Source organism: Crotalus tigris, unplaced genomic scaffold (assembly GCF_016545835.1).
Source record: "Crotalus tigris isolate CLP2741 ecotype Arizona unplaced genomic scaffold, ASM1654583v1 scf7180000024427.8105951120:4207309, whole genome shotgun sequence".
NCBI lineage: Eukaryota > Metazoa > Chordata > Lepidosauria > Squamata > Viperidae > Crotalus > Crotalus tigris.
Window position 1 is genome coordinate 2,674,605 of NW_024100595.1, and position 14,253 is coordinate 2,688,857.

A 14,253-nucleotide genomic window follows, 5' to 3' on the forward strand; every position below is an offset into this window, starting at 1 on the left:
TCCGCTCCCCTGTTTTAATCCAATGTGGTTACTTCCCAGAGAAGGTTGACTGGTTGATTTCCAGCAGCAACTACGATTTCTAATTTTCTTTATTTTGTTAGAAGGCTGCCTGGGCATTTCCCTCTGAACTGGCAAAGAGAAATGTGGTGCAAAACCATCTTGAGTGTGTGGTCACACTTTTCTGTGTCCTGCTGAGGGGGAGACTACTCTTAAAATTACAGAAGTCTCAAAAATAACCAACATTGGCTTCCACCTAACTCTTCATCAGCTATTGTTCAGTGGTTCTAGAAGTCCATTTATCATTCTTCCTGTGTTATATATTTAAAATCCTTACTTCCTTTTCAGAAATAACCCCAAAATAGTGCCAAGTCATGCTGGGTTGCCAGTTCCCCAGAATGATTTAAAACAAAAATATTAGATCATGCACAGTGATGTTTGGGCGGGTTTCCTAAAGTATTTGAATCAGTAAAAAAAAAATCTTTTCACCACTTTGTTCGATGTTATCTGCAAAATAAAGGAATAAGGATGCATAAAATAACTAATAACCCTACAATCCACCTCACTTTCTCCCCGGATGGAATAAAAATCCCGGGAATTATTCCCTGATCCATTTGGGTTTACAGACTGGATTATTTTCAGCTTTCAGAGACTTCAAGAATGAAGTCTGAGCTGTCAGGAAATCAAGGAAAAGAACTGGGAATGTCTATCTGAGCAAGCACTGTATATTTCGTATTACAACTAGTCAACTGTAATTATAGCCCACAACTGGGATCGGAATTACCATCGTTAAGCAAGGTGGTTGCTAAGTAAGTTACATCCAATTTTACAACCCTTTTGCCATAGTTGTTAAGTGAATCATCCAGATGTTAAGTGAACCATACGGTTGTTAAGTGAACCCAGCTTCCCCTGCCCCCATTGACTTTGTTTTCTGGAAGCCAGCTGGGACGGCCGCAAATGGAGAACATACGACCCCAGGGTGCTATAACTGTCATAAAAATATGTCAGTTGCTAAGGGTCCGAATTTTGGACTACAAGACACTGCAACAGTTACAAGTGTGAGGACCAGCGGTAAGTTACTTTTTTCAACGTTGCTGTAACTCTGAACAGTCGCTAAATGAATGGCTGTAAGTCAAGGACTACGTGTACTTATCTTTAAGCTTAATTCAAATTAAATATATATAGTTAATATGATTATCCTCCAGTCACTTTTTCCTAATTTCCCTTGTCTAATGATACGGTCAGGGATTTTCCATCCTACAGACTTATAATTTTAATTTTAATCTTCCCCAGTTTATGATCATGGTTTGCCATTCCCCACCCAAAGCAGGGGGTCTTAACAGATAAAACCGTTTCAGTAGAATAGAACTTTTGTAGCTCAGGGTTGAACTGAGGGGTCCTGGATGCTCTCTGAGCTTGGTTGTTTTCTTTTTTTTTTATCAATCTTTTTTATTAATTTTTTTTTCATCAACATATGTTAATTTTTCCAGTCAACAAGTTGTCTGGAGTTTGCTAAGCTAATACCTGTTCAATTCCTAATCCTTCATTCTTTTAGTAATAGTAATAGTAGTAAGGTTGGAAGGGACCTTGGAGGTCATCTAGTCCAACCCCCTGCTCAGGCAGGAAACCCTACACCATTTTGGACAAATGGCTGTCCAGTCTCTTCTTAAAAACTTCCAGTGTTGGAGCATTTACTGCTTCTGGAGGCAGGCTGTTCCACTGATTAATTGTTCTCACTGTCAGGAAGTTTCTCCTTAGTTCTAGGTTGCTTCTCTCCTTGATTAGTTTCCACCCATTGCTTCTTGTCCTGCCTTCAGGTGCTTTTCTCTAACCAAGAATAAAATAAATTCCAAATTTGATAGTAGTCCGTATCTTCTTTGTCTTTCAGCCTTATAGTTAGTCTGTCCATCTCTGCACATTCCAATATTTTCGTAATTATTTCTTCCTCTGATGGCAATCCTTCATTCTTCCAATATTGTGCAAAAATTGTTCTCGCTGCTGTGGTAATAGGTAAAGTTAAATACAATTTCTGCTTATTCTGAGCTTGGTTGTTTTCTTGCAGACTTTCATTACCCAGCAAAGTAACATCATCACTATTACAGGCAGGACTGATGAGATTACCTAGTTAGGTAATGAAACTGCAAGAAAACAACCAAACTCAGAGATCACCAAGGACCCTATATGAACAGTTCCATTCTGGCAGCTAGGGCTCCATGTCGGAGAATGTACTTTTACGGACTTTTCTCTCTGTTCTTTCCCAATAAGCTCCTTCTGAGGAAGAAATCCTGCCTCTGTCGTCTCTTCCCTTTCTGGTAAATAGAAATATGCCTTTGATGGTTACTGAGCAGGTTCACTCTGTTATGTTTCTGGACATGGCTTTGTCCTCACTATAAACACAGTCAATTTCAGGAGAACCGGTTGTGACAGGGCAGGTAGACAGACAAGCTTTGACCTACATCGTACGCTTTTCCTCCCCTTCCCCGATGTCCATGATCAAATGGTGACTCTTCCTCCACTGCTTCAGGACAGGCAAAGTTACAAGAAATGTGGCTTGTCTCCTCACAATGGGAATATTCATTTTTTTCTTGCAACACAGAAAGGGTTTGGTGTGGGTTTTTTTTTCATCTTACGGTTCTAGGCTGAGATAGAGTAGAATAGAGCTGGAAGGGACCTTGGAGGTCTTCTAGTCCAGCCCCCTGCTCAAGCAGGAGAACCTATACCATCTGAGACAAGTGACTGTATGGCCTCTTTTTAAAAATCTCCAATGATGGAGTGCCCACGATTTCTGGAGGCAAGCTATTCCACAGGTTAATTGTCCTCACTGTCAGGAAGTTTCTCCTTAATTCCAGGTTGTTTCTCTCTTGGATCAGTTTCCAACCATTGTTTCTTGTCCTGCCCTCTGGTGCTTTGGTGAACAACCTGACCCCCTCTTCTTTGTGGCAGCCCCTCAAATACTGGAACACTGCTATCATGTCTCCCCTATTTCTTCTTTTCTTTAGACTAGCCCAGGGGTAGGCAACCCAAAACACTCAAAGAGCCACTTGGCCGGTTACTGAAGGAGGCTTGGCTGTCGGATGAACATTCAATTAATCACCACATAGAGTTACTGCCTGCTTATCAGGCACTAAGGAAGTGGGAACAACAACATAACAACTCACAATGAGTGCAACGGGTGCAGCCTACGCAACACCAGAACCGCTGTCTCATGCAACAGCAAAGAAATACAACCGGCAAAGGGGAGAAATCCCCAGTACAGGAGTCAATGATGGAAGGCGGGGTGCCACACTCACAAGGGGTGGCCACAAGACAGGAGGCACTGGGGGATCATCCTATAGCAAAGTGTACCCAGATACGTCCAAAGTGGGCAAAGAGAGCGACAAGAAGATGTGATCCCTGAACTTACAAATATACAGACGGATGCGGCGTCTGCATACTGCTGGCTCATAGTCAAGTGATCGTGCACTGGGACTCCAAGGTCCTTCTCACAGTTGCTGTTTTTGAGGCGGGTCTCACCCAATCTGTACTTGTACCTTTGATTTTTCCTTTGTACTAACAGGATTTCACTTGGCTTATGTTTTTGAGATCAGCTCAAGTTGGCTAGCTGCTGTTTGATTGCATTCTCACGCTGACCTGGAGAGAAGATCCAGCAAAAGAGAAGTATAGGTGGTTCTCAACTTACAACCACAATTGGAACCAGAATTTCTGTTTCTAAGCAAGCCAGTTGTTAAATGACTTGCAATTTTACAATCTTCTTTTTGGCCACAGTTGTTAAGTGAATCATGCAGTCGTTAAGACAATGTGTCTTCCCCTGTTGACTTTCCTTGTTTGAAGCTCATTAAGAAGGTTGCAAATGACAGTCTCAGGACCCCAGGACACCACAACCATCATAAATACATGCCAGATGTGCAAGGACCGGTTGTAAATCCCTTCTTTCAGTGCTGTTATAACTTCGAACGGTCATGAAACAAATGGTTGTAAATCAAGGACTACCTATATCTCTTAGAAGAGGAAAATGCACTGGTAGAATGAAATGGCCAAATTTTAGTCAGGGCAGTACAGATAATCCTCAACTTACAATCACAATTGAGCCCCAAATTTTCAGGGCTAGGGAGGGCATTGTGAGTTTTGCTATATTTTACAATCTTTTTGGCCACAGTTGTTAAGCGAATCATTGCAGTTGTTAAGTGAATCATGGGGCTGTTAAGCAAATCTGGTCCCCCCCCCATTGACTATGCTTGTCGGAAGCCAGCTGGGAAGGTTCTAGATGGTGATTACGTGACCCCAAGACAGTGCAACTGTCATAAGTACTTGCCAGTTGCCAAGCACCCAAATTTTGATCACATGATCATGAGGATGCTACAATGGTCGTAAGTGTGAAAACCGGTCGTAAGTCATTTTTTCCAGTGCCGTTGTAACTTTGAACATTCACTAAATGAATGGTTGTAAGTCCAGGAGTTTTTTTTTTAAGTTTTCTGAAAAAGAAAGGTTTACCTTGTACAGGGGTAGGTTGGAAAAAGAATATGAAGGGACATGAGGTCCTCAAAATGTCTGGTCCCAGTAGGTCTAGGGCAGGGGTAGGCAACTTTGGCTTTTTTATGACTCGTGGACTTCAACTCCCAGAATTCTTGAGCCAGCCATGCTGAGAGGAAAGAGAGAGGTTTCCAAGCTGAGCCATGCTGGCTCAGGAATTCTGGGAGTTGAAGTCCACGAGTCATAAAAGAGCCAAGGTTGCCTACCCCTGGCCTAGGGGTTCAGCTCTAAGAAATTGATCCAAGTTGAGATGATTCAGGGATGTGGTGTAAGAGGTGGAAACTGAGCACCCACAAAGTAGGTAGGAAGAAGCCATCTTTCAAAATTCAGGAAGAAGTCCTATCAGGAAATTGGGAACCAAGGTTTTCCCTCCTTATCGTAATTTTGTTTTTGGTTTTACGGTGTTGAGTCAACCGAAGAGCCTGAGGCGGAGAGAGTGAGAGAAGAATCAGCCGAACATATTACTTAATGGAATGCAACTTGAGGAGGGCATTTCTTTCGTCATGCTTCAACCTGCCAGTCCCCAGTTTCACCTGATGAGGAAACAAAGACTTGTAACCTCCGATTTGCATGAAGGACGTGATAAGAAGGGTATCCAAACCAACTTACTTAACTATTGGCTGCCAAATGCAGACAAGGAATCTAGGAGCTGTCCAGGAAACACCTGTCAATTAGGAAGTGTCCTAGTTTCTATGTTAAGGCTAATAAAGCAAAGAAATGGTGTGCATTATGATGAGTTTATGACTTGGGTCCTTTCCTTTCCTTTCCCTTCCCTTCCCTTCCTTTCCTTCCCCTTCCTTCCCTCCCCTTCCCCTTCCTTCCCCACCCCTTCCCTTCTCTTCCCTTCCCCTCCCCTTCTCTTTTTCCAAAATTTCTCCAAAATTGGGGTAGTGTCAGACCAGAGCCTACAAAGATATTGTATGGATGTGGGGCAGCTGAGGGCACTGAGAGATTTCTGCATTTGTTTTTATGTTTCTATTGATTGCCAGACACCCAGGATTATGTTGTATAAGATGGGAGGCTATATAAATCTTTTAAATAAATAACCAAATAAATACTTAAATAAATAAAATATTGATTCTGCATAGGTGCAGTCCTTTGTGATGACTCAGCAACATCAGGCTTTGTTATCTGGGATACGTTTCTGGCTTACGGAGTGGGTAGGGTGCCCTCATGGTTGGTTATTCATGACCTTGATTGCTGGCCCCTCCCTGACTTTTTAGGTGGTCCTGATTGGTGACCAATTGGATCTAGGAGGTAATCAATACCTCACCGCATGATGAGTTGATGTCAATAACCTTCAAGAGGGCCAGGGTGCACTTCCTGTTCAGGAGATCCCCTCTGAGTCCACCTATGTTTGATACGTATCAACCTGGTCAGAGTTCATCTACAGAGTCCCTTAGAAGAAGGGAATTACGTGGATTTTTTCTAGTTGGGATTCAGACCCAGGCACGATACTGAGACAACATTAATTGATGACTTGTATCATGGACTGGACTGACAGAGAGTCACAACTCTCCTAGATCTACTTCAGCAATCTTCAGGATCATCAATCATGATGTCCTTCTAGACTGCCTACAGGAGTTGGGAGACAGGGACACTGAGTTGAATGGTTCTGCTTCTGCCTGCATTTAGAGCTGGGTGGAAACAAGAGGTCAGCTGAATGTAATGCACTGTAAAGTTTGTTCCTCTATCTCCTACTCTTTAACATCTATGTGAAGCTCCTAAGAGAGGTCATCTGAAAGTTGTGGCTTCTGATCTCATCAATAGGCTGATGACACCCAAGTGTACATCGCTACTGTTTTGGGTTTCGTGGCTATGAGGATCTAGGTGGGGCAGAACAGGCTGAGGGACAATTATTGCCTGTTCATTGTGAATTCTCAGAATCTTCAGCTGTATTTCTTGACAGGATGGCAGTGGGGACTGGGAATCTTCCTGGACTCATGAATAATGCTGGACAATTGCAGCCTTACTTAGGAGAAGATGATTTTGCAACGCCGACTTGTGCCCTCATCACCACTTGGCTAGAACACTGTAATATGCTGTACTTGGGACTGCCTTTGAAGACTACAGAGGACGCTCAATGAGTACAGCGCAGTGACCCAGTTATTGATGTGCCACCACGAGCATATTAAACCAATAGTCTGGTCTTGCACTGGCTTTCTATTAGCTTCTGTGTCCAATTTGATGCTGCTCTTGAACTTTGAACCCCATGTAGCTTGATTCCAGAATATCTCCAGGGCTATCTCTTCCATTCATTATTAATTGGCCCAATGCAAAGCTTTCAGGGGTGTCTATTAGAACCCCCCCCAATCAGTGAGACTAGGGAGGAGCAGGTGTTCAAATGTTGGGTAGCCCCAAAGTTATGGAACTCCCTGCCTCTTGACATAGGATCTGCAACTGCCTCGGTAGGCTTCAGGAAATTATTTATGAGCCGAGGTGGCGCAGCAGTTAGAGTACAGTACTGCAGGCCACTTTAGCTGACTGTGTTCAGCAGGTCAGCGGTTCAAATCTCACCGGCTCAAGGTTGACTCAGCCTTCCATCCTTCCGGGGTAGGTAAAATGAGGACCCAGATTGTTGGGGGCAATGTAAATATATATATACATTGCTTACTGGTGTACACTGCTTAGAGTGTGCTTGCACTTAAAGCGGTATATAAGTCTCATAAATAAATAAATAAATAAATAAATAAATAAATAAATATATATTAGAATTCTTTAAAAGGTTCTTTGGTTGTAACTATAGCCTTTCTATTTTATCTGTGGATTAATTTTTGTTTATTGTTATACAAAACTGTTTATACAATGTACATTTTTACACAAATCTGTTAACCGGCCAGACTAAAAAAAAAGGAGCAAACAAATAAATACAGATAGTCCTCAACATACAGGTACAATTAGGATCAGAATTTCTACTGCTAAGCAAGGCAGTTGTTACGTGAGTCACGCCCAATTTTACAACCTGTTTGCCATAGTTTTTAAGTGAATCAGTGCAGTCATTAAATGGATCCAGTTTCCCCCATTGATTCTGCTTCTCAGAAGCCAGCTGGGAAGGTCACAACATGGTGATCCCACGACCCAAGGACACTGCAACTGTGGTAAATAGGTGCCAAGTGTGCAGATTTTGATCATGTGATCTTGGGGATGCTCATAAGTGCGAGGATTCGTCATGTCACTTTTTTCAGTGTATTGTACCTTCAAAGGGTCACTAAATGAACGGTTGTAAATTGAGGACTACCTACGTGTGCGCCACAGCATCTATACCAGAATACCATTGCTTATCAGGGTAGGTTTTGCAGAAGTACCTTTAATAAAATGCACTTTTCTTCTCTTTGACCCATTCGGCTTGAGATATTATCACATCTGAAGCAAGAATAATTATCCTCTTTTTCTTTGTTGGGAATATGTACAACATCCAGGAGGTGTGGGCAACCAGGAACTGAGAACATGCACGCTCCAACCTGCCCTACTGCATCATCCAATTCTGGGATTTATTAAGAGTCACCCGGAGAAGTAAAATCCAGAATGAGTTGGCTTATAAAAACCTAGTGCGCGTAGCATTACTTATCAATCCATTATGGTTCCAGATGTTGGGAATGGGGATGAATGAAAGTTTTGGACTTGTAGCACATCTGTAAGTTTAATTCAAAGATGATGGATAATTCAAGCATGGGAGGAAGCAAGTGGCTTGATAAGAGGTGTATACGTGAACATGTCCTTCAAACTACATTCCTCTATGTGTCTGAACTCAACACAATGGTGGAGGAAGTTTGAAAAACAGTTCCCCTAAGCTCCATGCTTCTTTAATGTTTAGCCAACACTTGTTTTGATTGTCCAGTTGATAGAGATGACCTGATAAATGTGTTTTTAGGAAAGGTGTGGTTGTTCTCTCTTGGGTACACTCTTCCCCTGCTCCCTCCCTGTGGTGCAGAGTGAGTTTACACTGTAATCAACCCTCTGTTGATTGAATGTCCTCCACATCCCTTCCACACAGAAAGCAAAAACGCCTCTAGACTTCCAGAGGAGGCCAGTTCTCTAGCAAGGAAGCTGATCCCAGCAAGGGAGAGACCTCCACCAAGGAGATTCTTACCCTCCTGATGTACCAGTATCCTTACTTTGACTCAGCAGTCTTTTGAGGCAGGATATGAATAGGAATAATACAATAGAATAACAGAGTCGGAAGGGACATTGGAGGTCTTCTAGTCCAACTCCCTGCTCAGGCAGGAAACCATATTCCATTTCAGACAAAAGGTTGTCCAATCTCTTCTGAAAAACTTCCAGTGTTGGAGCATTCACAGCTTCTGGAGGCAGGTTGTTCCACTGATTGATTGTTCTAACTGTCAGGAAATTTCTCCTTAGTTCTAGGTTGCTTCTCTCTTTAGTTAGTTTCCATCCATTGCTTCTTGTCCTGCCTTCAGGTGCTTTGGAGAATAGGCTGACTCCCTCTCCTTTGGGGCAGCCCCCGAGATATTGGAACATTGCTATCATGTCCCCCCTCGTTCTTCTCTTCATTAAAGTAGACATACCCAATTCCTATAATCCCAACAGGACTATAGAAGTTCAGAGAAATTGATCTGCTGGAGTTCCTTAGAGAAGACTCTTTATCCTGACAAAGTGCTGGCCTGGGTTGGATTCCTCCAAGTAAAGAAGGTGGGAACACATATGATCATTGGCAATTATGTGCCAGATTGCACCACAAAGCTTTTCCTTCTTTACTGTTTCTGCCTCTATCTCTTTAGGCTTCCCTCTGCCCTGCCTTGCTCTAAGTCTAAGATTTGAAATTTGAGGACATGAAGGAAAGCCCACCTTCTTCTCCTATCAAAGGGCATAATAACCTAATGTAAATATTGGGAATTGAGAGAAAAAATATATTCAACTTCTCACACTCCCTGGGAAAAAATTAAAAATACAAGTAGTCCTCGACTTACAATTGAGCCCAAAATTTCTGTTGCTAAATGAGACATTTGTTGTGAATTTTGCCTCATTTTACAACCTTTCTTGCCATAGTTGTTAAGTGAATCACTGCAGTTGTTAGGTTAGTAACATTAAGGTAGAATAATATAGAATAATGTGGAATAATAATAATAATAATGAAAAATCACTAAAACAATGATGTGTCTGCGTAATTACTGGAATAAAGCTGTGTTAGCAATATGTGACTAGTAAGGTGACCAACCGTCCTACTTTAGGGAGGACAGTCCTCCTTTTGTAAGTTCTGTCCTCCCTCGAAAAGTGTCCTCTTACATGTCCTCCTTTTCGATATTTGAAGACTAATCTGCAGGGTTTTTTTTTCTCATAGAACGCTCAAAACGGCATTCCGGCACCTTTTTTTTTTGATGGATTTTTTTCAACTTTTGCATGAGCTGTGCTAATTCCCCTATTGGCTTTCAAAAGCCAATAGGAATTGCTGCTGAACGCAATTTTATTTACAATATTTTTTCTTCAATTTATTTGTGTCCTCCTTTTCATTGTAAAAAAGTTGGTCACCTTAGTGACTAGCCAAATGCATATTGGACTTGGAAACAATGTATGTAGCATAACTGTCCATTGTATGCCTGTGAGAAACTAACCTAATGTAATACAATGTGTATCACTAATGTGTGTTCCTTTGTTCCTGAGAAAAGGAATGTATAAAACTGAAGCCTAAACCCGCCCTCGGGGTTCAGAATTGTTGGTCTTCGTTGCTTCTGAACCTGAGCAATAAATCTCTCTGCTACACCCTCTGGAATTCGTAAAAGTCTCTTTCGTTTTCCACAAGAACATGGTTGTTAAGTGAATCTGCTTTCCCCGTTCACTTTGCTTATTAGGTCGCAAAAGGTGATCATATGACCCTGGGACACTGCTACTATCATTAATATGAGGCAGTTGTCAAGTGTATGAATTTTGATCACTTAATAATAATAATAATAATAATAGTAAAGTTGGAAGGGACCTTGGAGGTCATCTAGTCCAACCCCCTGCTCGGGCAGGAAACCCTACACCATTTCGGACAAATGGCTGTCCAGTCTCTTCTTAAAAACTTCCAGTGTTGGAGCATTTACTGCTTCTGGAGGCAAGCTGTTCCACTGATTAATTGTTCTCACTGTCAGGAAGTTTCTCCTTAGTTCTAGGTTGCTTCTCTCCTTGATTAGTTTCCACCCGTTGCTTCTTGTCCTGCCTTCAGGTGCTTTGGAAAATAGCTTAATTCCCTCTTCTTTATGGCAGCCCCTGAGATATTGGAATACTGCTATCATGTCCCCCCTTGTCCTTCTCTTCGTTAAACTAGACATACCCAATTCTAGCAACCGTTCCTTATATGTTTTAGCCTCCAGTCCCCTAATCATCTTTGTTGCTCTTCTCTGTACTCTTTCTAGAGTCTCAACATCTTTTTTACATCGTGGTGACCAAAACTGGATGCAGTATTCCAAGTGTGGCCTTACCAAGGCATTGAAGAGTGGTATTAATACTTCGCGTGATCTTGATTCTATCCCTCTGTTAATGCAGCCTAGTACTGTGTTGGCCTTTTTGGCAGCTGCCGCACACTGCTGGCTCATATTTAACTGATTGTCTACTAGGACTCCGAGGTCCCTCTCACAGTTACTACTATTGAGCATGGTGCCACCTATGCTGTACTTGTGCATTTGGTTTTTCTTGCCTAAATGTAGAACCTTGCTTTTTTCACCATTGAATTTCATTTTGTTAGTTAGTGCCCAGTGTTCAAGTCTGTCCAGATCCTTCTGTATCTGAAGCCTGTCTTCTGGAGTGTTGGCTATTCCTGCCAGCTTGGTGTCATCTGCAAATTTGATGAGTTCCCCATCTATCCCTTCATCCAAATCGTTGATGAAGATGTTGAAAAGTACTGGGCCCAGAACAGAGCCCTGGGGCACCCCACTACACACTTCCCTCCATATAGATGCAGTTCCATTGAGGACCACTCGCTGAGTACGGCCGGTCAGCCAGCTACGGATCCATCTGGTGGTGGTTCTGTCTACCCCACATTTTTCTATCTTGTCAAGTAGTAGGTTGTGATCTACTTTATCAAATGCCTTACTGAAGTCCAAGTAAATTATGTCCACAGCATTCCTCTGATCCACTAATTTTGTCACTTGGTCAAAGAATGCAATAAGATTTGTCTGGCATGATCTATTTTTGACAAACCCATGTTGGCTTTTAGTAATGACTTTGTTTGCCTCTAGGTGTTCGTTGATTCGTTGTTTGATTATCTTTTCCAGGATCTTCCCAGGTATTGAGGTCAGGCTGATAGGTCTGTAATTTCCTGGATCCATTTTTTTTCCTTTTTTGAGGATGGGAACTACATCAGCTCTTTTCCAGTCCTCTGGTAGTTCCCCTGTGTTCCAGGATCTTTGAAAAATATAGTTCAGTGGCTCCGATATCACATCTGCCAGTTCCTTGAGAACTCTGGGGTGTAATCCATCTGGTCCTGGCGATTTGAACTCATCTAGGCTGGACAGGTGCTCACTTACCATTTTCTTGCCTATCTTAACTTGTGTTTCTATTTTGTTTTTTATGGCACTATTTTTGATAGGTTGGTCTGTTTTTTCCCTTTGTGTAAAGACAGATGCAAAAAATGAGTTAAATAGTTCTGCTTTCTCCCTGTTGCTTGTCACCTTCTTGCCACTTCCACCCACTAATGGACCAATCATTTCCTTCACTTTTTTCTTGTTTTTTACATGTTGAAAGAAGCTTTTTTTGTTATTTTTGACTTTGGTCGCAAGCCTTAGTTCATTTTGAGCCTTGGCTTTCTTCACTTCATCTTTGCAGGCTCGGGCTATTTGCTGATATTCTGACTTAGTTATGTTCCCCTCTTTCCACTTTCTGTACTTGTCCTTTTTATCTTTCAATTTGTCAGAGAGTTCTTTATGCAGCCATGCTGGTTTCTTTTGAGAGCTGTTATTTTTCCTCTTTGTTGGTATTGTGCTAGACTGTGCTTTTATTATCTCATTTTTCAAAATTTCCCAAGCTTCTTGAGTTGTTTTCCCCTTGAGGATTCTCATCCATGGAATCCTTCCCAAGCCCTCTCTAAGTTTATTGAAATTAGCTCTCTTGAAGTCCAAGACTCTAGTTTGACTGTGTTCTATTGGTTGTGCTTCTATAATGTTGAATTCTAATATTGCTATGATCACTTCCTCCCAGGGTTCCTATGGCTTCAACACCGTCTATCATTTCATCTCTGTTAGTGAGAATTAGATCCAAAATGGCTAATCCCCTAGTTCCCTTCTCTACTTTTTGGGAGACAAAGTTGTCTGCTAGGTTTGCCAGGAACCTGTTTGATCTTCCACTTGGTGCGGAGTTTGTCTCCCAGTTGATGTCAGGGTAGTTAAAGTCCCCCATTACTATTGTGGTGTGCTTCCTACATACCTTAGTTAGCTGACTAGCAAAAAGTTCATCTATTTCCTCTGTTTGGTTGGGTGGTCTGTAGTATACACCTATGGCAATGTCATTCCCCCCCCTTTTATATTGACCCAAATGCATTCAAGAGAGTTTTTATCATTGTTGTACTCTATTTCTGTGGAGATGTAGTTATTTCTTATATAGAGAGCAACTCCACCTCCTCTTTTATTTGGTCTGTTTCTTTTAAATAATTTAAATCCCTCTAGCTGTGTGTTCCATGTGTGAGTTTCATCCCACCATGTTTCCGTAATGGCAACAATATCGTATCTGCCCTCGTTAACCTGAATTTCTAGTTCACCCTGTTTGCTGTTCATACTCTGTGCATTGGTGTATAAACATTTGAGTCCTTTGTGGGTGGCCCTGTGTTTCCTTTCTACATAACCTGTGTGGTGCCTGAGTTCCCCTATTGTCTTACCACCTATTTGGTTAGTGCACTTTATGTGGCACTCGCTATTAGAGGCTTCATTTTGATTGGTAGCAAGGTTGGTATTCTTGTCCACACACACATCTATGCTACATGCACTGATAGCCCTATAGTTTTTAAATTGCCGGGGACAGGGTTGTTCCGTATCAATTAACTCCCTGTCCCCGCTGTTTAGTTTAAATTTCCCTCCAGAAAATCTGTGAATTTATAGCCGAGTAACTCAGTCCCTTTTTTTGATGGATGCAAACCATCTCTTTTGTACATCTTTTGATTGGACCAGCTACTGACATCGTGACTAATATATCCGAAGCCTTCCCCTTTACACCACTCCTTTAGCCACATATTGAATTGTGCTATGCGCTGGCCTTTTCCGTTTTGCTCCTTATACACTGGTAAAACCTCTGAGAAAGTAAGCCTACAGCCTATTCTGCTAAGTTCCTTCCCCAAGCTCTGGAAATCATTCTGCACAGAGAGTACATCTTTTTGGGACAGATCATTAGTGCCAAGATGTACAATAGCCTCCACATCACAGTCCTTGCTGCCATTCTTGATTATTTTAGAAATACGCTTCTTGTCCCTACTGGCAGTAGCACCTGGAAGACACCTGACCTCTTTCAAAGCCTCTGTGTCCTTTCCTAAATTTACATCCCTTATAATTGAATCACCTACCAGAAGGTAGCTTCTCTTTTTGGGAGCCTTTCTATTCTTGCATGACTGATGTGCAATACCTGATTCACACTTCTCCCTGTCAAAATCTAGTTCTTCATCTCGGACCACAATCCCCTGCTTATTTGAGTTATCTTCACAAATACCTTTACCAGTCTCCTTAATGTCCCTATTAAGGTCAGCAAGGGCACTGTAGCTGTTGTGCAGGGACACAGCGAAAGCTTTGTGTTTATGGTTCACAGCTC